This window comes from Cupressus sempervirens, chromosome 1, assembly GCF_028749045.1.
Source record: "Cupressus sempervirens isolate cs-2001-9-10 chromosome 1, ASM2874904v1, whole genome shotgun sequence".
NCBI classification, from domain to species: domain Eukaryota; kingdom Viridiplantae; phylum Streptophyta; class Pinopsida; order Cupressales; family Cupressaceae; genus Cupressus; species Cupressus sempervirens.
The window spans coordinates 450615832-450638543 of record NC_143118.1 but is presented as its reverse complement, the minus strand read 5'-3'; the positions used below and the strand labels follow the sequence as shown (position 1 = coordinate 450638543).

Sequence of the window (22712 nt, the reverse complement as noted above, 5' to 3'; positions counted from 1 at the left end):
CTCATAAGAAGTTAGGGCTAATAACAAATTTCCATAAACTTGCAAGTTATATGAAATAAATTATTGAGTAAATTTCGGATATAGTTTGCTTGTTAGTTTTGGAGTATTATTGGTGGATGTTGACCCTATTTGTTCATTTCCCAAGTGAACCATCAAAAGAAAAAAAACATATTTGACATCATCAATGTCACAAACATCATCATGGGAACATTTCATGTGGAAAAGATTGATAATCTAATCGGAGATGACAACCTACCTTGAAAAATAGTCAAAAGATGAAAAGCATGAAAATAGGTATTCTTGATTAAATATACAAATTAAGGCTTTCACCTATTGAGCATTGGATACTGTCTAGCAATGTGCAAAACCCAAATCTACAACCAAAAAGTTATCCTGACAGGTAGAAACATACATGACAATAGGAAAATTCCAATTTTGTAAATTGTTTACAAGAACTGAGAACATCGTTAATCTAATTCAATGTGAAAAGCCACCTTGAAGACCACCTTGAAGCTGAGAAAAATGATAATGGCTATTTCTGATTAGTAATTTGAAATATGGCTCTACCTATTGAGAATTTAATAGTCTCAAATCATGCACACTTTTTAACATAACACCCACAGAGAATATAAACATGTTTAACAAAACATACATAGCGAATATATTTTAGATAATCTAGAATCGTGTCCTAGCCACATTATTATTGGGTAAAAATCCAGTTTCATAGTAAAATAAAGAATGATAGCCTTGTGAGAACCAGAAGTGATACTATAGTTCAGAATGCTTGTACACTAGTGATGCACTAATGGCTTAAATTTGATCAATAAACAAGTCATAATGTCTAGTAATACCAAAATTTTTAATCCTTATTCCAAACTCATAAGATTATTTGAGACCATGTGCATCATTTCAGTAACAAGTTTAGCTATTCTAGGAGAAATACCTTGTTAGTCAAGACGTCTTATGTATCTATTTCTCGAATCTTCTCTTTGACTTTGACTGGCTTTGAGAGTTCAAACTAGCATTGTTGCACAGATGTGAAGTATTTGGGAAGGGTAACAAACTGGAAAAATGGAATTATCTTCTCCTGCCAAAATATTCCCTTATAATCTTTCTTCAAATTCACAAATGGGCTATAATGCCAAATATATGGCAATCATGTCTTCACTCCCAACCCCAAATGATAAGATATCACCTGAAACCAAAACAAAAGCTTTAAATTCAGATAATGAAAAGTTTAAACAAGATTTTGAACCCAAAATCATAAGAAAGCAGGTGATTCAAATATAGAGATAAGTTTTAGTGTAAAACATTAACACACTATATCGTCCACATGTCATTGTAGCGACCAATAGACTGGTTATAACCCATAAGGCCAAAATACATTGCAGGGCCAATCAACTCATGGTCAAACGCCAAATTCATCCCACATATAAGGGGGATAATGATTCCTTTGGAATAGTTAGAACTGCATCCACATATCTACAGGGCACAACAAATGCTTAAGCCCTTCGCAATGATCAGTCACACTTTCTAATAAAGTTTGAAAGATACAAATGGATTCAGGATAATTATAATTAAGATGCAAGTATAGATCATTAAGAAGAAATGCAGATCCAAGCTTCGAAACTGAAATACACATGAATGTGGAATATCTAAGACATTATGGTTGATTATTGATGTCTCTACTCATTTTCTCTTCACTATTATGTTCAATCTAATACTCCAGTCAATTACGATGCATAATATAAATCATTAACACAAAATGTAGGTCTGTTATTGGAAACTAAAATAATTATGAATGTGGACTAGCTAAAACACTAAGCTGATTATTGATGTTTTTGCTCATTGTGTTCCTAGCTATTATGTTTAATCTCACTGATGTGTTCAATCTAACACTACATTCAAGTCAAAACCATTATGAATACCATTTGATTACTGTGATCTTAAGGAGTTGAAACCGTAGAGTATGATTAAAACTAAGAGAATTAATAAAATGATCATAAAATAGATCTCTCATTACCCAAGCCATGTGCATTGGGAAACAGGGTATATTTCAACTCTTAAAAGAGAATGAAATTAATCCCTCTACGATAAGGTATTGCTTAATGGAACATTCCCAAAAGGGATAAATCAGCACTCCTCAATATAATCAGATCTGGTGTTGCACTCCATTGGCTTCAAAAGCTGAGTGGAAGTATTTTAGTTGGGAATATTGAGACAAAGGCAATGAGAAAAAGATATACTGATAATTTTTGCAAAGTAAAAATAATAGATGAAGCTCAAGTATTAGTAGGTAGAATGCTGGAAGATGGCCATTTTCTTGAAAGCTACACATATACTAGCGTAATAGATGGCTTTTGCAACTCTGGAAAAGCGAAAAAAGCCTACAACTTGCTTGTACAAATGATAAGTTTGGTCTTTTGCTGTCACCTAAAGCTGTGTGATTGATGCTCATCGTGAAATTGATGCAATAGTCTACAACACAAAGTATAATATATATATATATATATATATATATATATAGAGAGAGAGAGAGAGAGAGAGAGAGAGAGAGAGAGAGAGAGAGGATGGTCTGTGTAAGATGGGGGACCTTTCTGGAGCAGATTTACTCATGAATAAGATGTTAGATGGAGGCTTCGCTCCTAATCCCGTCACTTAAAGCTGTCAGATTTGTGCTCATTACAAAATTGTTGGAAGAGTCAAGAACACAAAGTGTGTTCAGTTTGTTGTTCAGAAATATCATGTATACAGAGCATAACATATTTATCCATTCTGAGATAAGTTCAAGAGCAAAGTCCCATTGCAGCAAATAAAGGAATTAACAGCAGTAGCCCTGACCGCATGCTCCAATGTCAGTGTCAGAGCATACATCACAATAGTCATAATTTCAAAATAGTCAGAGCAGGAGTCATTGCAGGGATCATCCTGAAGTACTGCTATGCCAGCCGTTCCCACTACCTCTGCTGCTGCTAATTCCATGCCCACTAATAATGCCAGTATCAACAACATGCAGAACAATTTCATTGCCTTTGCCATTTTCATTATAAACTACTAAGAATAAATTTTAATCCAATTCAATTTATAGAGTGGAATTACCATGGAATCCCCATTTGTCTGGTCTGGAGTTCCAGAGATTCTTCCTTCTTCGAAAATTAAATCTAGAAATTTGTAAATTTTGTTCAAAATCTAAAAACAATGAGCACATTGCATACATCCAAACCAAGGCTATTAAAATCTAGATTAAAGAACTAGGAATAACTGTCTCATGCATAAGCCAAGCATACCTGTCTCACGTGCTATTTCAGACATGTTCTAGCTTCTGTGAGAGATCACATAATTTTATGTGCAATGTCTATTTCATGGGCACACAAACTAAGAGGAACGTAGACTGTAAAATCATCAACATTAACTTGCTCCTCTAATGAACTGCCACCCATGACAGAACAATTGGGAATTATAGAAAATAGAGAGAACCCAAATAAGGCCTAACAAGTCTGCACAATTACCGTTTTTCAAGCTATAGGTTACTTTTTCCTATTTCTGTCTTAGGCTTTAGATACATATGCATGCATAATGTAAATGCATTGAGTTCCACATCATACATAGAAAGATATGAGGGTTTAGTGAAACCAACCTGCCTTCTATCAGACACATCTGACGTCAAATCTTTCATCAATTTTAGGTGAAAAGTGTATTAATACCTGAGACTGCTTGTCTGAGGCCCTGGATATTTTATTCTTTGTTTTTCTTTTGTGAATCATAAAATAGGTAAACTTATTGACATATACTCTGGTTGACCAACGCCTCTGTTCTAATGCACATGAAATGTTTGATTCTCTGTAGAGGATCTATGAAACATAGAGTGAGAAGGGATATGATTTTGAATGCACAATACAAAATATATTTGTTGAGAAGAATGTTAATGACATATATAAAGACCGAATACATGAGTTTTGCCGAAAATTCTCAGCCTGTAATTGGAGCTTTGCGGCAACACGGAATTCAGACAGAAAGATTCGAGGGTTTTTTAAAAGGAGCCTGGACTCTAAAAAATGGCAAACTTTGTTCAATTCGGTACAGCATGGGTCGAAAACATCTGATGTTGTAGAACCAAATCCTAAAGTATGATCCCACATTTTCTCCTGACAAATCCGGATCGAGCTTTTACGAGCATTTTAAATTTTGTGATCTAATTTAATGATAGATTGTTCCTAACATAAAAGCAGCTAAAATTAAATTCACAATAGAAGACTTATTATATGGACTAAACTTAAACAGATTATGTAAAGGCATTCCCTTCTGTCAAATTGAGCACCTATCTTATCATTATACTAAGATTGATTATGAATAAAAGTTTTGAGTCTATTTTCGTTAAGAATCTTGCCATTTGTTTACAACCATTGGCTTGTGCAGGATTTGAAGGGACTTTTTCCAGCAATAGGCATAAACTCTTCATAGGTAACGAGAATTGCGGTGATTCACAAGATTGAGGTTCGGTGATTCGATTCAAGCCAAACAATTTTTTGTGAATCGGTGAATCGGATCAGCGATAAAGGGTTTATGAAACAAGTTACTCACTAAATTTCAAGGGTTTTTTTAATTTGCTGATTTGTGGCTGATTCGATTCTGATTCATGGCTGATTCACAATTCGATTCGGCCTTCCCGATTCCGATTCTTGTTACTTTAAACCGTTATGTTTTATTTGCCAATTGGTAGGAAATATTCAACATCCTAATCTTTCTTGACACCCAATACTACTTCTGAGGAAGTCAGGCGTGATGCCTGATAAAACTTTATCCAGAAATTCACACAAATACATCTCTAATTCTTTAAATTATACAGAATCATGCTCTATGGTGCCTTTGAAAGTTTCATTCCTTATAGTAGGTCAATATATAATGAAACTATCATCGGAACAACAATCTAGGTAACCAAGCTGCCAAAGAGTAAACCCATTTATACACCTTTCGATCCATATTCCTCCTAGGATTAATGACAAACAATATAAAGTTGATATTCATTCTATAAGAATCTTATTATTTGCAGAGCAATTTATTTAACTTAATAAAAATTTCCTCATGGCAATTTTTTCTATGTCAAATTTCCCTTCATCACTAAATACAATCAAATATTTCTACAGCAAACGAGTACCATGAAACCTTTCTTGTGGAGATATACACTAGTGGAATCTTACTTTCGTTTTCTTTTCAATATACTAAGTTGATTAATAGAACCAGACGTATTATGTATGATGATTTTTTCCCACACAATATAGGAAGATAGGAAGATCCAGATTCTAATATACCTGATCCTGAAGCCTGTTCACTAATGCCCTGTATGAAACAACACAAAAGAAGGCCTGTGTTTTCTCAATATTTTAGATGCTACTCCACTCATCCAACAAAAAAACAGAAAGCTTCAGACTTTCCCCCCTAAGAATAGACGCTAAGCTGGAAGTTATGAGCAGCCTTCAGTTGCAACATCTCGGTGTCCATAGTATTGACCAGCTCCAACAATTCAGGCGGGCTAACAAACCGGACAAACCTAACCCACGCTTGACCCCAAATTAGTAAAATGGAAAGCATTTGCAGAACAGGATACTACTTTTCTGTCCACTTTAATCCAGCGACAATTTTCTCCAAAATGTCCCAAAATGAGGGCTATATAATAAGTATCCTAATATTTGCCTTGTCACTAAGAGGATAAACTCACCTTTCCAAAGTGCTTTCAGTGAACGAAGAGGCTCCTCCATATTGATATCCAGCAATTTCAAGCTTAATTTAATGCCCATCTCTTCCTGCATATTCTTCAGCTGCATGCAAATCAGTAGAGAATGGTTTCAAAAGTCCCGTAGCAACCTTTTCCGCTTCTTCTCCACCTGAAACAAACAGCTTGTAGCTGCTCACAACAGGTTTGAAGCTCTGCATGGTTCCAAATATATACACTGCCCCCCACCTCAGCCACAACAACAGCAAGAAAAACTGACAGACTGTAGACTAAAATCAGGGCTCCCAGAGATTTGAACATAAAATGTTTTCCTGGGTCAGTATGATATGAGTTTTATTTGTTTTTTGGGTTACTATCTCTCTAATGAAATTTTTGATTATTTGCATTGCCACCAATGGTAGAGGTTGCTAATCTTAGCTTGGTCTTAAAGAAAAATGGGCAAAACATAAGCATTGAAGAGAGTATTAATGGGCTATAAAGCCATATTTGACAAACTTTTTTAGCATCAATCTAGCCAAATCAAAACCCTTGAATACAGATTAAATTTTTTTGAAAGGGATTTTAACAAATGAAAGCAATTCTAGTGAAGAAAAGAATTGGATGCCCAATACTAGATAAAATGAGAAGAGGCCGGTGGGGGAAACAAGAATTCAAAAGTATTATGATTTAATGAGCAGTAGATGAACACAACCAGAAAAATGCAAATGATAATTAATAAAACTTCAAAAGGCTTACCTGTTTCAACACTAATAAACTTCAATTCCTCTCTTGTCCCAAAGCTTTCCTTTCCTATTTCTTGATTTGTTCTAAAATGTAAACAATGCAATGCAACAGTAAGGCATAACATTTTTAAGGAAAACAGAAATGATTAAAGAACAATACCTCTGGATTAAATGAGAAAGCAAATTGCCAGAGAACATAAACTCAAATGCCGAAGGGCCATGTTGACGATGTAAGAATTACATGCAGAAGGCCACATCCACTATTCTGCACAGGTCTTCCCACCTCTTGCCACAACGTGCACCATTCCCACAGCTTGCCATGAATATTATACCAAATTTTCCGTACAAGAAATTAAAAAGATCGCCCAGAAATTGTAGGGGAGCCAATGAAAAAATTGGAAATTTGCTTAATAGAAATTAATTGACGGACCTTCTAGCAAATTTTTGATTGTTTGCACAAAAATCAAGGCAGGAACAAATGCAAAAAAGCACCGAAATCATTAGTCCCCGCCTTAGACAGCAGGGACTAACAATTCCACGTAATACTTGTGAAAGATTGTTACAAGTCTTGAACTAAAAAAAAAATATCAAAGTTCTGACTTTTGTAATTGTTTTTGGCCAAAGTTTTGAATTGGTGGATACATCAGTGCTTTTAAGTTTCGGCCGTGAAACTAAAGCATACATGGTGTTTTTTACACTGATTAGTTTATACTATTCTTGCCAATTACAATTCAATTTCCTAACATTTGTTTTCCACTTCTTAGATCGGTGGGTTGACCAGCAGGGTTTTTCAGGTAAATATTGATCGAACAATTTTTTTCCACTCTATGATAGGGGTTCCATTTCTGTCTTCAGATTGTGAGAAGCAAGTATTTTATTATGAGGCAAGAGAGGTGAAAAGCCTAGTGTATGTTGATGCCTTCCTAATGTTTCAATGCATAAAAAGTCAGTTTTCAAACACAGTTTGAATGTAGACAGAACAATGCAGGGCAGCATGGCAAACAATGCCTATATATTTTGACAGATGTTGCTGCATTTGTTTAACCATATGCAACAAACAAGTGTCCAACCCACTTAGTTCAACTTTTCCACCATACTTCTAGTCTATGCCAAAACTAGAACTTTTGAATAAGGAACGAGCATTCATGAAAGCAAAATGGAAAAGGCTTTTTGTTGGACAAATGTATATAAAATATGGAAGCATACACAAAAGGCATGTCAAATGTTTCGCACAATGACAGAGAGATTTTGTCTCATGGAAATGCAATAATTGCAGGATATGTAGGGAATGTATTTGTTAAAAGGGGTTTGAAAACTTATAAGCAAATGCACTTGGCAATCATATAGCCAGTTTCCACCTTTGCCAGCATTCTCCCAGCCTTTGCTAGTGCCCCGCATGAGATATTTGCACGAGGGCTTTGACATAAACCAAAGTATAATAGGATGTGGTTTTTCCTTAGATGTTATAGTTGCAAGTGCCTTGACACATGTATGCAATATGTGGAAGCATACACAAGAGACATGAACTGTTTGAAAAAATGCCTCTAAAAATGAGGTCTAATGGATTCTACGATAACAGGATGTGCACAAAATGTTGTTCTTGATGAGATATCGAACCAATCTGCATCTGGTGTTGTTGTCATTTTGAATTTTATGTCTCAATCAATGGTGTTTTCCTTGCTGCTTTATTCTTTGATTACGTCAGAGTCCAGTGGAACACATATTGACCATGTTTTTTGTGTCCAAAATAACCAGAAGCAAGTGTGCTGAGGTTCTGGATCATGCTGTAAGCCATTGCAAAAATGACTTCTTTCAAGCAATGGCGACATGGCTTCTCTTCAGATATATTTTCTTTACATATTTATTTTTCTTGCTTTTACGAGTGCTCTGTTCTCTATATTTCTGCTTTGAGTTTCTTCACTACTGGCCTGTTTACAGATGGAAATTGAAGGTCACTATCTGCACTGTATTTTTATGAATATTATTTATATTTGGACTACAGAATACAGAGTGACTGCATTTTAGTGTATATGCCTGGACAAAATGCTTATCCGAATGGTCTTAGTAAAATTAGGGGCATGGCCTATCTTTTTCATCTGCCTGGAAGGTAAGAGTATGCTATATCTTTTCATTAAATTTGAAGACAGTTCAATGCTTACTTCTTTGTGATTAAAAAATATGTTTTGCTCCATGAGTGCATAAGTGTCAGTAGTAAACATTGATACAACCAGATTTCATAAGGTCAATATCATAGTCTAGCTCTAAGAAAACCTCAGAAATAACAGAATTTTCAAAAACTGAAAGCAGTTTCTTACCACTTCAGGTCTGACCCCATACATCTTGTTATAATGCAAGAGTACGTTATAGTTTGATTCACTTTAATTCACCAATAATCCTGCAAGGGTAAGTTATATTTTGATTGACTTAAATTCACCAATAATCTCCACAAGAACATTTTCCATGCTTGAAATGATGGAAGCGGCTTGCATCTCTCACAATAATTTCTCTCTCAACAATCTTGGAAATATACTTGGTTGCAATGTGGCAATCACCACATACTCGAAGGTTCTTGACAATTCTGATGGTTGTTCCATCAGAAGTGTGTAACAACCCAAATGCAATTGCCAACTTTTCACTATGGTGGCCGAGGAGAAATTCCTTCTCTTCCTCCTCCACATCATTCATCACAGATCTTGTGTTTGGGATGTAACCAGCTGCTTTCATCTCCCAAGACAATTTCTCTAACTTTGTGTAGATATCTTCTGTTTGTGGGTGTGATCGGTCTCCCACACAAAAAACATGTATCATTTTCTGGACTTCAATCCAACTACATCCAGGTATCTTTTGTATCCCTCTATCTTTCATTAATTTCCTTATCCTATGAACCTCGTTCCACCTGCCCGCTTTTGCATAAATGTTTGAGAGAAGTATGTATGGCGCACCATTTGTAGGATCCAGCTCAAAAAGGAGTGCTGCCATGAATTCTCCTAACCCTATATTCACATGTGATTTACAGGCACCAAGCAAACTCAACCACACAACTGGATCGGGCTTCATTGGCATTTTGATGATGAAGTTTAACGCTTTCTCAAAAAAGCTAGCACGACCAAGAAGGTCAACCATACATACATAATGATCAATTGCAGGCATGATGCCATAACAGTCAGACATCTGATTGAAATATTTACAGCTATCATCCACTAGACCAGCATGGCTGCATGCAAATAAAATACAAACAAAGGTTATATGGTTAGGGTTGGTTTCTGAAAGCTTCATTAGTTCAAAGAGTTTAAGGGCGGCCTTGCAATTGCCATGCATTGCATATCCCGCAATCAGGGCATTCCATGAGGCTATATCTGCAGGTCTTATTTTGTCAAACAACTTACTAGCCCTCTTTAAGCTGCCTGATTTTCCATACATGTCTATTAAAGCAGTGACAACCGAGCTGGACCAAAAGCCATTTTCAATTATTTTTTGATGGAACTCCATACCCTGTTTCAGAGCTCCCATTTTTGCACATGCTGGCAGAATACTGGCAAACGTAGATGCATCTGGATTTATATCGGTTAGTTGCATTTTGTTAAATATCTCTATAGCCTTTTCGACTAGGCCATTTTGTGCAAACCCAGCAATGATCGCATTCCATGATACCGTGGTTCGATGAGGCATCTCTTCGAAAAGCCTTAAAGCCTTATCCAGAACACCATTCTGTGCGTATCCTGTAACCATTGTATTCCATGAAACTACGTCCGCATTATGGATTTTGTCGAAAATTTGGTGCGCCTTTTGTATGTTTCCAAATTTTGCATACATGTGCATCAGGGCAGTCACAACTACAAGATCCGAAGAGAATCCACTTTCAATTATATTTCGATGGATTTTGATACCGTGTTCCAAAGTTCCCATTTCGGCACAAGCTGGAAGGATACTAACAAAAGTCGACGAATTCGGTTTTGTACCTGCCAATTGCATTTGATTGAAAATTTCCAAAGCTTTTCCAACCTGACCATTTTGAGCATATCCAGCAATGATTGCAGTCCATGAGACTACATTTGGATGAGGCATTTGGTTGAACAAATTGTGCGCTTTCTCCATCCTTCCGCATTTCGCATACGTGTCTATCAGCGCAGTCAAAACAACAACATTAGACAAGAGTCTGGCCTCAAGTAGCTTTTGATGAATTTCCAGGCCCTCATAAAGAGCTCCCGTCTTGGCACACGCGGAGAGAATGCAGACAAACGTCGCCGAGTCTGGCTCTATACCTGCCAATTGCATTTTTTTTGCAATCGCCAATGCCATTTCAACGAGTCCACCTTTTGCCAATCCAGAAATGATTGCAGTCCACGAGACAACGTTTTTGTGCGGCATTTCTTCAAAAACCCTTAAAGCCTCGTCAAGAAACCCATGTTGTGCATATCCAGTAATCATGGCATTCCATGCGACCACATCTGCATTACACATTCTGTCAAACAATTCTCTCGCCTTCTCTAGTATTCCGCACTTTGCGTACATATCTATTAGTGTATTCGTTACAATATTACAGAGCTGAAATCCACATCTAATAATCCTTCCATGGATCTGCAATCCGTGTTTTAAAGATGCCAAGTTGACACATAGAGGAATAATAGCAGAGAAAGTGAATTCATCCGGCTGGACATCTGTTCGTTGCATTTGGTAAAACATTGTGAACGCCTGTAGAGAAAGGTCATGCCTTCTGTAAGCTGCAATTATCATATTCCATGAATAGACATTTGGTTGAGAAATGCCATAAAAAACATTGCGAGCATCCACCAAACTTCCACATTTATCATACATTCGGATGAGTGAATTGGGTAGCAGTGTGTCTCTGGTAGCTGTAAATCCAAATCCGTTGCCATGAATGTGAGAGTGGATTTGATTACCCTCTAATAGGAGATTTTTGGCTCTGCAAGTGCGCAAAAGATGAATATATGTAGGAGAATATAGAAGAGGGTTGTGGGTGGTAAGAAGAATGTGTATAGCCTCCTTCAAATGACCCTGTGTGCGGAGCGTTCCGATATTCTGGATGAGATGTTTATGTGATGACATTGCATGAATCTCTTGCTCTTCATTGTCGCAGAATGAAAAAACGACCTGAAATTTGTGTGATCGGCATTCCTTGCTTTTAAAGACAATGAAACAGAAAAATTCTTTCAATTTCCTCTTCTTACTCTTTGCAATGCTGCTGCTACTGAATCTGAACTTGTCGCAAGGCTCAGACAAATCTCAAGTTTCCACCGTTCACCGTTCATGTTAATATGTACACAGGCTTCTGGATTTTAACCTTTTTTTTAAATCAACATTTTGAACCAAATTTCATGCACAGTGAGTTAGGGAAAAGAAATAGATGATTTTTAGAGAAGATAATCTGTATTTCATAGAGAGATCAAAGTTGTAATTTTTATAATGTAATTAAATTTTTGAATAGATATAGGTAGCTTTGGCCCCACTTTCATATAATTTGTTTCATGTGCTCTTTGGAGATGTCTTTCTTTGTATTATTATCAATGGTTGCTAGTCTTAAGCTTTTGACCTTTTCAGATCTATATGTCTTGGGTGTCCCTCAATTCTTACATTATAGGTTCTTGTTGTCTAAGGGTTTGGATACTTGATTGTCATCTATCTTTGCCATGTCAAAGGAATTTCCTTACCTAAATCACCTACTTAGCTTGTTAATGGACATTTTGCAAATGACTCTTTTCTTGCACTCATTGAGGATGAAGAAAATGTTAAAGCAACTCTTTCGTGTCTACACACTTTTTGCCTTGCTTCTGGGTCGGCTATTTAATGGCACAAGACCATTTGCTACCAATAGTCCTTCCTCTCAGCGTCTCCTTGGCTTATGTAGTTTGGATGGAAATGGATCCAACATGGGGAAATCTTTCAGTTCTTTCTCTTGTTGGTAAATTCCAAATTTGCTCCAAAGTTATTGTTGCTACTCATGTGTATTCTTCTTCTTATTGGGCTCCTTCTAAAACCTCTTATATGAAGCTAGAATGTCTCCCTAGATACTTTTTTTGGGCTTCTGGTGATCAACATGGGTTCCACAGAATTTCCTAGGAGTTTTCTTGCCTTCCCAAGGACTTTAGAGGTCTTGGCCTTTTGTCTACTTGAAAACAAGGGTTGGCTTTATGCATCAAACGGATTATACGAGACTTAATCGGTAATGAGGCATGGGAAATTCTTCTTTGCCATTGTGTTTATTTAGTTTTGCAGTCAATAGACCAGCCTAGAAGGGGATTAACTTTCAAACCTTTCTTGTTATGAAAGAATTGGTTCAAATCCAGTCTACTTTTGTTGTCAAAAGCATTTGGTGAGCGTGAGAGACGGTCAAGCCTTGGATTCAGTGGGCTGGTGATAGTTTCTAGGATGGGTTTTCTCTGAATCAACATAACATATGGTGGTCTCCTCTTTTTTATGTTCATGACTTTCCCCTCGCGAAGCTTTAAGGGGCTAGTGCTCTTCGTTTTCATAAACGAGGCATTCAGATTCCCAAAGATTTATTTTCTAGAAATACTATGAGCCTTCATTCATGGGATGATATGTAGGTCTAGTTTGGTTTGTCTCATCCAAATCAATAGACTTTTGACTTACTAGTCTCTACCTTCCCACCACAATTAATTCACAAACTAAGTATTGCTTTTGTTAAGCCTTGGTGGAAGGACTAGAAATGGCATTTGTGTACTCCTCTTTCTAGTTACAAGCCCAAGTTGGGATACAATTGGTTGGTTCCCCAATTGCCTATGGTTAAAATTCTCAACTAGTGTTGGCATTTGCAATCTTCTCATAAGGCATAACATCATAGGTTCCTTGCAGTGTGGTATGCTGCCACAAAACCTAAAATTGCTAATTTTACGTGGTGTGTGCTCTACCAAGGCTTTCCCTTGGGGTTGTAGCTTAAATATTTAGGAATTCCTGATCCCAGATGCCCTTTTTGTGGCCAACCAGAGACTATCGTGCATCTCTTCTAGTTTTGGTTTAGAGCTCAACACTTCTAGAGTTGGATACAAGATTTTTTAAAACCCTTTAGACCAAAGCCATTTTCTTGGCACATGGATTCGCTGGGGATCCCCCGAAGCTTCCTCACAAGTTGTCCCATATTTGGCATGCTTTTAGGGTGGATATATGTTTCACAATATGGAAAGGTAGAAATTTTGTTATTTTCAATCACAACCACTTTGATATCAATGTTTCCATGTACACTAAAGCATGCATTTCTAATAGTGTTATGATATAGATTCAAGTGCATGCAAATAAAGTAGCTCTAGAGGTGGCCCCCCTTCAGGAGCTCTTATAACATTGGGGGAATGTCCCTTGTATAATGCTCCAGTATTGTCATCTTCTTCCTCCAATGACTGCACTCTGCCCCATGGACATCATGGCAGTTGCAACTCCTTTGCCTGCCATTTGTAGACCCCAATATCACAAGCCCCTCGCCGCTTCTTTGATGGAGGCTGGGATGAGTGACAGTGTCTTAATGCCTCTCCTCCTTGGCGTGGCTCTAGTTGGTCCCCTACTACTCCTACTACTCCTGCTACTTCTACTATTGGAGAGCCCTCTACCATTAATGACTAGTGGTTTTTGCACTTGATGCTCATCATTTCACTTCCCAAGAGAGAGGAAGAAAAAAAATGACGATGGCTGGTCTCTTCCTGACCCACTACCCAACCTCACTAATGTATGGGGTTCTGATGATCACCATGATCCAACCCCTTAGTTGACATTGCTCTTTCAACTTGAGGGTTTATATACTATTTTTTTTAATGAATAGTTAGTTGTTTTTTCTGACCTTAGTGTTGCGTAGACTCTCATAGGGTGATCCAATATCCTCCAACCTTTTTTGTTAATATATAACTTTATATTTAAATTAATAGAAAGGGACTATTTATCAAAAAAATGATGATATAGTTTTTTTGATTAAGTAAAACACTTTTTTACAGGGGTTCCCAAAACCCACCAGTTAAAAACAAAAATAAACTAAGTAGTTCAGGTCAAACTAAAAAACATCAAAAAAAACAACAGGCTAGGCCTGACCAATAGTCGATATCAAAAAACAAAAAGCTAAAAGCTAGGAAAGTAGATAAAACCAGGACAACCGATTAGGGAATGAGATCTTTAGCTAGCTCCTTATTCTTTAACTCCATCTCTTCCTTGGCCTTCACCTCATCAATCTTTGAGTGACTGTCATCTTGAGAAGCTAGATCAACCCTCTTTCTCTTTTCTGCTCTGCTCTTTCTGCTTGGGCTCTCCTCCTACAAGGAATCATCCTCCTCAGTCTCCTTGGTCCCATCAATGTCCTTTTCCTCCTTATCCTTTTTATTCTCCTCCATCATCCCATGAAGCTGGATGATATTATCATTTAGGCCTTTTATAATAAAGGCTTTGATTAGTCGAGTTGTGAAGTGTAGTCTCCATCCTTTCCACCCTCTTCTTGATCTCTGAAACCCTTGCTTCTAAACTACCAAAATTAACATTCTCTTCGACCCTTTCTGGCCTATCCTAACCCTACATCCTATACTTTAAACCCTCAATTTCATGAAATATCCATTTAAAGGACCTAAAATTGTCCATGAGGTTGTTTTTGGCATTGTTTAGGAAATTCATACCCATCTCCCTTGCATTGTCGCTAAGAATAACCATACCAGGATCAATGAGCTCTTCCAGCTGAATAGTCCCATCCCTTCCCTCGATCACCTCTGGCTTAATGTGTTCTCTAACCAGCCCCATCTTGGTTGTACCTGCATGGAAATTCCTCCAAACAGTTTTTCTCCTCTTCTCGTCCAAAGAAACCATAGTTTTAACCGCACCCTCTCCCTCCTTCCTTTCTTCCTGAGCCTCCAAGAACCTCTTCTTCCCCTTTCCTTGAGTCTTCTCAATCTCCTTATCTTCCCCTCTTTTCCTTTTGACCGAACTTGCCTCCTTCCTACTGGCCTAAGCCTTGCTAGGACCAACCACTCATACATTACCTTCCCTATCCGAGTCCATCCCTTCTTCCTCCTCATTATACTTTTTCTCTGATGACTCCTCCTGTTTTATCCTTTTCTCTGAGCCTCTCCTTGGCTTCTTTTTATTCTTCTTCCCCATATCCCTTATGATTTTTGCCACCTCCTCTTCTTCTTCCGAGTGCATACCTGCACTATCTTCAGTCTCTGATGGGAGGTAAGAACTCTTAGTTTCATCGGAAGAAATCGCCTTTTGGGTGACAACCCTTCCCTGAGTTTGAGCTTTCAAATGCTCATATAAAAGGAGTAACAAACCCTCATGGAAGGTAGGGTTAGAGTAAACTTTCTTCTTTTAGTCCATTATACTCTTATTAACCAAGAAAAACAAATATTAAGGTATGGAAATCTTGATTCCGTACCTGAAATGATTAAGGATAACGAAATGGTGGGTTCGAATCCTGTCAAACCTGATATTGAGCATGATATAGGATATAATTTCCCTTAGGAAAAACCTCCATAGCTTCTCAATAGATGCGGGTTCATAATAGGCTCCTGTTTTCACAAGCTCCTTCATTTCCTTCGAATCCCTTGTGAAATCCTTAACCACATTAAGAGAGATCTTCTTGTCCCTATAGAAGTTAATGCCCTAGTTTGGGGAATTAATCACCTCAGCGATCACCTCTTCATTGATTTGAAAGTCGACCCCATTAATCTTTACCTTCCCCTCCCTCCAAGTCTTCACCATTAGGTCTATGATCTTTGGGTTCCAACCATGAAACTTTTCAATGAAGGTCAAAATGCCTCCTTCCTTCAGTTTCTCCCACACCTTCGAATGCCTCTTCCACTTCTCAACTTCCCCCTCTAGCTCCCTTCGATGCCTCTCTCTAGCCATGTTGTTGAAAATAGGATAGCAACACCTCTGAGATTTCTGGATGCCTTGAGCGGAGACTTGGTTTTCCTCCTCTAACCTGGACTTGAACCCGTCCTTAGAAAAGAAAAAGTAATAGTAATTTTCAAAAACCTCCAAGATCGCCCATAAAACATGCCAGTAAATTCTCCAATAATGAATCCTCTGGATCAGTTCGTGCTAGTTGCTCAGTACATTATATGACATATTAGTTGCATTAACTACCATAATTACCCTTAATGATACCCGTTTCCCCTTGAGTCCTTTCCAGTTCCATAATACTTTTTGTCTCGTTGGAAAAACCTCTCCACTTGTCCATCTATGTGACATGTCCCTCCTTACTACCTCATTTTCCATCCAGATAGTAGCCACATTACCTTCATGGTACATGTGAGATACAAAAACCTTACTAAAGGAAAGAAAAATATTTTTTGTTTCCTCAATAATATTCTTTATACTCCATGCCGGATGGTGATCACCCCTTAGGAATTTGATTATATTGTTAGATTCCCCCTCCAACCACAGACATTTGACCCCAACATCTTTAGCCAGCTTTGTAGTATGGAGGGCAGCATTGGCCTCAACATAATGGTTTTTTTGAAATCCTAGAGGGAAAATGACCGTCGTGATCCCATACCCTTGACTATTTCTTATCACACCACCACATCTCTCCTCTCTCGAGTTGTCTTTAACTGCACCATCAAAGTTAGCCTTGTGCCAACCTTCCAGAGGTAAGGACTAGGAGCACTCCTTTCTTTTAGTTTGAGAATTAACAATTCTCACATTTTCACTTGTAAAAGGGTTAGTTCCTTTAATAAACATATAGTTTTCCAATATAGCATTTTGAATTTTCTTAGAACCTATTCTAGCTGTGAGGAGTTCATCACTAAAAATCTTGTTATTGCATTCCTTCCAAATACCCCTGCCAAAATGAGGCAAAACCCATTTTCTTATAGTATGGAGACTACTTCCCTTCCAAGAACCATCCCACTACCTTAAAAAATCAATAATAGATCTAGGAGCACACCACCTAATCCCAAAGGCTTGACTGAATAAAGACCAGACCTCACTAGAAAATGAGCAGTGAATAAACATATGGTCCACCAATTCTTCTTGCTTTTTACAAAGGACACACCTATTAGGAATAGGATGTCCCCTCTTGCAAAGGTTGTCAATAGTTAGAATCTTGTTTTGGAGTAAAAGCCAAGAAAAAATATTGATTTTTGGGGTAAGGCCAAGGTACCGAGCTTTAGCCCAATCCGGCCTCATATCCTCCTTCATAATAGCTTGGTAACTCAAGGCAACCGAATAGGATCCATATGAAGTGTCCTCCTAGACAATCCTATCCTAATCCTCATTTACAACCACTGAGAAAAAAATACTCATAAGGGGTTCTAGGTCTATAGAAATGACTATTAGATCCCTCCAGTGCTGGTCATTCCTATACTCAGAAACAAATCTCCCCACTCTCTGGATGCAGATGTTGGCCCATCTCTTGAATTTAGGGATGGCAATAAGAGGCCCTTGAATCAATCAATTATCGTGCCAAAAAAGATTTTCCTCTCTAGTCCCAACACACCATTTCACCCTTCTAGTAGCAACATCTCTAGCACTAAGAAGACCATTCCATATATAAGAGCCTCTAGGAATAGAATCACTAAAAAGAAAATTTCTGAATGAAGGTCTATGAAGATATTTGTCTTCCAAGATTTCCCTCCACTCCCCTCTACTAGAAAATACTTTCCATACTTGTTTTTCTTGGAGGGCTCTATTGAAAGGGTGCAGTTTCCTTATCCCCAAGCCACCATTTTGTTTTGGAAGACACACATTATCCCAAGCCACCAGGTGTAAACACTTGTTGCCTTTCAACCCAAACCAAAGAAAGTCCCTCTAGATCTTCTCCATGTGATCCACAAACTTACTTGGAATCCGAGAAAGACTCAAAGCATAATTAGGAAGGTTCTGAAGAGTAGCTTTGACAAGTTGAATCTTGCTAGCTTGGCTAAGAGTTACTCCCTTCCATCCAACCAACTTTTGGTAAATCTGCCTGAAATATTATTCTAGAAGGAATCTAGGGGTCTCAAACCCAAGGGAAGACCCAAGTAGCTAGATGGAAGACTACCAATATCACATCCCAAAATAGTCACTATCTTCCTCTGACGCAATTCTAGAGTATTAATGAAGAACACCAAACTCTTGATCCAGTTGATAAGCTGCCTCGATCCCTTAGAATAAGAGCACAAGATCTTTTTCACTGCCTTGGCCTCTCCAAATGTAGCTTTTCCTCCCAAGATAGTATCATCAATAAATTGTTGATGGAAAAAACTAGGGGGCCTGCAGAAGGTTTAATACTAGATAGAGCTCCCAAAATTCTAGTAGTAGAAATCATCCTATCGAGATAATCAACCAATATAATGAAAAGAATAGGGGAAATCAAATCTCCTTGTCTGAGACCTCTGGAAGTCTTAAAGAAAGTTGAGGGAGAACCATTAACCAACATAGCCAAGGAGGTAGTGGTAACCAACTGGCCAATATGTTGGATAACCCTAGAATTAAACCCAAAGGCCCTGAGAACATTGAAGAGAAAGGTCCAATCCACACGATCATAAGCCTTAGACAAATCAAGCTTAAGAAGAAAACCTTCTCTCTTACCCTCCTCCAAAGAATGAATCACCTCATGAACTATCATAATAGAGTCTAGTATTTGTCTTCCAAGGACAAAACCAGATTATTGGGGAGCAATGATAGAGGGGAGAACTTTGATGATCCTTGAAGCCATCACTTTGGAAATGATCTTATAGAAAGAGTTATATAGGCTGATAGGTTTGAATCGATCCATAGAGTTTGCCCTAGCCACCTTTGGGATAAGCACCAGGAAAGTGGCATTTAACTCTATCAGAAGACATCTAGCACCAAAGAATTCTTGCACCGCTTTAGTAACATCCTTTTGAACCACATTCTAGAACATTTGGAAGAAGAAAGTCAGAAACCCATCCGAACTTGGGGATTTTTCCGTAGCTAGGGAGAAAACAACCTACTCCACTTCCAAAGGAGAAGGGATAGCTCCAATCATCTTGTTCTCCTTAGGTTGAATCAAAGATGGGATATTAGATAAGGTATCCATCTGATCTCTTTCCACCAGGTTATTGTCTTTCTCAAGGAGATCCAAAAAGAAGGAAATAGCCTCTCCTACTATATCATCATCTTCTTTGAAAACCACATCCCCCTTCTTGTTGATGCTAATTATGTTATGTGCTCTATGTTTCAAAGAAGAGGTGTGGAAGAACCTTGTATTCCTATCCCCCTCTTTCAACTAGACAACTCTCGACCGTTGCTTTCCAAAAGGTCTCTTCCTAGCTAATTACATTGTGAAGCTTAGAAAAGATATATTTCTCCACCTCCATCCTTACATCATTATATCCTACCTTCTAAATAGCATCCTAAATGATACCAAGGTCCTTTGATATCTGAGCTTTGGATTGAAAGATATTTCCAAAAATAGACTTGTTCCACTTTCTAACGTTCAACTTCACATTCCTCAAATTCTTAGCCACTTTGAACATAGCAGTTCCATCCACATAGATATTTCACCACTCCAATATATGCATCAATATATCCGAGTGAGAAGTCCACATCTTCTCAAATCTAAAAGGGAAGATATGCTTTAAATTAAGCGATCTAAAGTGAGAGAAATGGGAGAGTGGTCCGATCCCACCCTAACCATTAATGAGAGATTGGAATTATAAGATGACAACTAGTTTTAGGTAATAAGAGCCTTGTCCAAGTGGACCTGAGTACAATCTCTTCCCACTCTCCTATTGCACCAAGTGAAAAAAACCCATTGGAGATCAACATCAAGATATGCCAAGTCATTGATAAAATCTGAGAGGTCCATCTGACTGTCCAGGTTTGGGGGAAAACCACCCTTCTTTTCATTCTCTCTCAAAGGGGTATTGAAGTCCCCCATAATAATACACCTTCCCACAGTAAATCTAGCTAAAACATTCTTAATTTTACCCCAATAATTCTTCCTACCATTCTTAGTAGTAGGAGCATATACATTCAAAAAAAACTAGGACTCTTTATTTTTATTATTTTCAACAAGAATGAGGAGAATATTACCTTCACCATAAACAACTTGAGGCTTAAAGAGATAAGAGATACAAAGGGTTACCAGGCCTCCCAAAGTTCCTTCTGAATTCATTGCAAAGCCTTCCATACTACTACTAAAAGAGATTCTTTCCACTACCTCCTTTTTCATTTTTGTTTCCTAAATCAGGAAAAAGTTAGGCCTATGATCCCTAATCATATTTCTAATAACCTCTTATTTGTGGGCTCCATTGAGCTCCCTTATGTTCCAAGATAGGACCTTCATTTTTTCTTTGTGAAGCTGATCTCTAGGATGGCCTTTTGGCTCCCATCCGCTAGGTTCCTTCTGGTTTCCTCTCTCTTGTTCTGACTATTACTATTCCTTCCACAAGTCTTAGGTCTTGCACCTACATCGACCTTCATTTTGCTTCTTGTTGTAGCAGGGGACATTGGCCAAGGGTCCTAACTTTTCTTTTTATTAGTTACCTATGACCATTTCCCTTAGCTTTCATCAATACATATAGCAAACAAGGCCTCCATTCGAGTGAGTTTCCCTAGATATGAGGACCTAACCATCTCCACCACTCTAAAAATCTTCCCTAGAGAGGCAATCCTCTCCATGGGATTATTATCTTAATTGGGTATTGACCCAGTTGAGATAACTCCCTCCTCCTTTTCCAAACTGGCCTTGGGAGTATTAGATATTTCCTTTTCTCCTACTAGTTCTGGACTCACCTTCCCAGGTTGAACCTTTTGTACTACTTCTCCCTTAGAAGATGAATCCTTCAAATTTTCTAGGTCTTGCTCATATACTGGCCTTTGTGGTTCCTTACCACTCTTTTCGGTACATTCTGGTTTAGTCCCTAGGACTTCCACTTCCACCATAGTAGGCTTCACCACCGATTCCTCCTGCTACTGCTCCAAACCTATAACTTTGTTAGTATTACCCTTTCATTTCCACACTTTCTGTCCCTCTTTTGAAGTTTTGGTTCTGATGATATAGTTATAAAGATCCAATAAAGATCCAATTGTGTAGTTTTTTATTTGATATTGGTCAATGAGTTTGATTCAAAAATTGCATAGTTGAATGCTAATAGTTGGGGATACTCTCAAAACCTAATGGCATTGGCCTAAAAATGAATTTCATAACAATTTATACATAAGGATTTGATCAAATGATCTTTCTAATTTTTGTACTTAAAAAAAGAGTAGGAGAGATTTGTTTGTAGAGTGTTTTTAGGTACTTGTGAGTTTATAATAATATCTTTAGAAATAATCATATTAATGCAAGTCACATTCATTAAGTTTAACCTTAGATTTGGCATTTATTAAAGTTTATCTCAGAAGATTGTAATGATGTTATTTTTTCATTTATCTTATTCCAATTATAGTTTTGTTTATGTATTTAGCATGGAATAAGATAACCATATTCATGTTACATATATACATTCATTATCTTTTTAATAGCTAGTAGAAACCACTAATCTTGATCATTTGCATATAAAACCCTAGATAAAGGAGTAATGCAAGTAGATGGAAATGAGGCTTAAGCTATATGGGTTATTAAGAATCTTCCATTGACCTTAGTCTTGACCCAATATTGCAATCCCACAAGAGGTCATAGTGATTAACATCCCTCCTATCTTTGACCTATGTATATCTAGAGAGTTCACTACAAAAATAGGAGGTTACCTTTCTCTTGATTAGTCTCATCTAATCCTACAAATCAAGTATTATTCTAAGACAAATTTTTTTTATTGAGCCCTTTCATCTAAAACATATAGCAAATAGTGTTATGATAACATTTTAGGTCACTCACAACCTCATTTTCCATAGATGAGATGTATTGTGTAGAGATGTTAGAAGCGACCAGAAAAAAGGAATGCATAAGAAGAGGTTCTTCTAAACTTTTTCGGGAAAAGTGATTCATTTGGTAACTATCATGTCACTCATTATAGAACATGTCTAATATATGATCTAGTCTAATTCATCCCTCATATTGTCAAACAATAGGATGTTCAAAACATTGACTGTGACTAGGAAGTAGAGTTGTGGACCTTGCACTTTAATGGTGCGAGCTACAAAATTGACTCAGGGATAGGAAATTTTCTAATAGTGCCAACTAGAGAGAAAAATCTAAGATATTTTTGTCTCCAAGTTTACAATAAAAATACTCAAGTTGAATATGAAGGACTAATTCAAGGACCAAGTATCATAGAGTGTATATTAACCAAACAAATAAATGTGTTAAAAGATTCAAAGCTTATAGTAAAGCAAGAGTAAGGAATGCCAATTGTAGAGAA

At 37.5% G+C, this 22712-nt stretch overlaps 1 pseudogene across 7 annotated transcripts; it reads right to left on the bottom strand.

The window, feature by feature from the left end:
- Positions 1-848: 848 nt before the first annotated feature.
- LOC149578247 (pentatricopeptide repeat-containing protein At2g03880, mitochondrial pseudogene) lies at positions 849-11848 on the bottom strand (annotated as a pseudogene). 7 transcript variants are annotated; one of them, XR_016364250.1, is made up of 5 exons: positions 8769-11848; positions 6467-6537; positions 5717-5816; positions 5310-5548; positions 849-1195 (listed from the first exon to the last, which is right to left on the bottom strand). The product of XR_016364250.1 is annotated as a pentatricopeptide repeat-containing protein At2g03880, mitochondrial pseudogene, transcript variant X2 (transcript). The 7 variants fall into 7 exon arrangements; XR_016364252.1 differs by having other exon boundaries at positions 5717-5882; positions 6467-11848; XR_016364249.1 differs by having other exon boundaries at positions 6467-11848.
- Positions 11849-22712: the final 10864 nt, after the last annotated feature.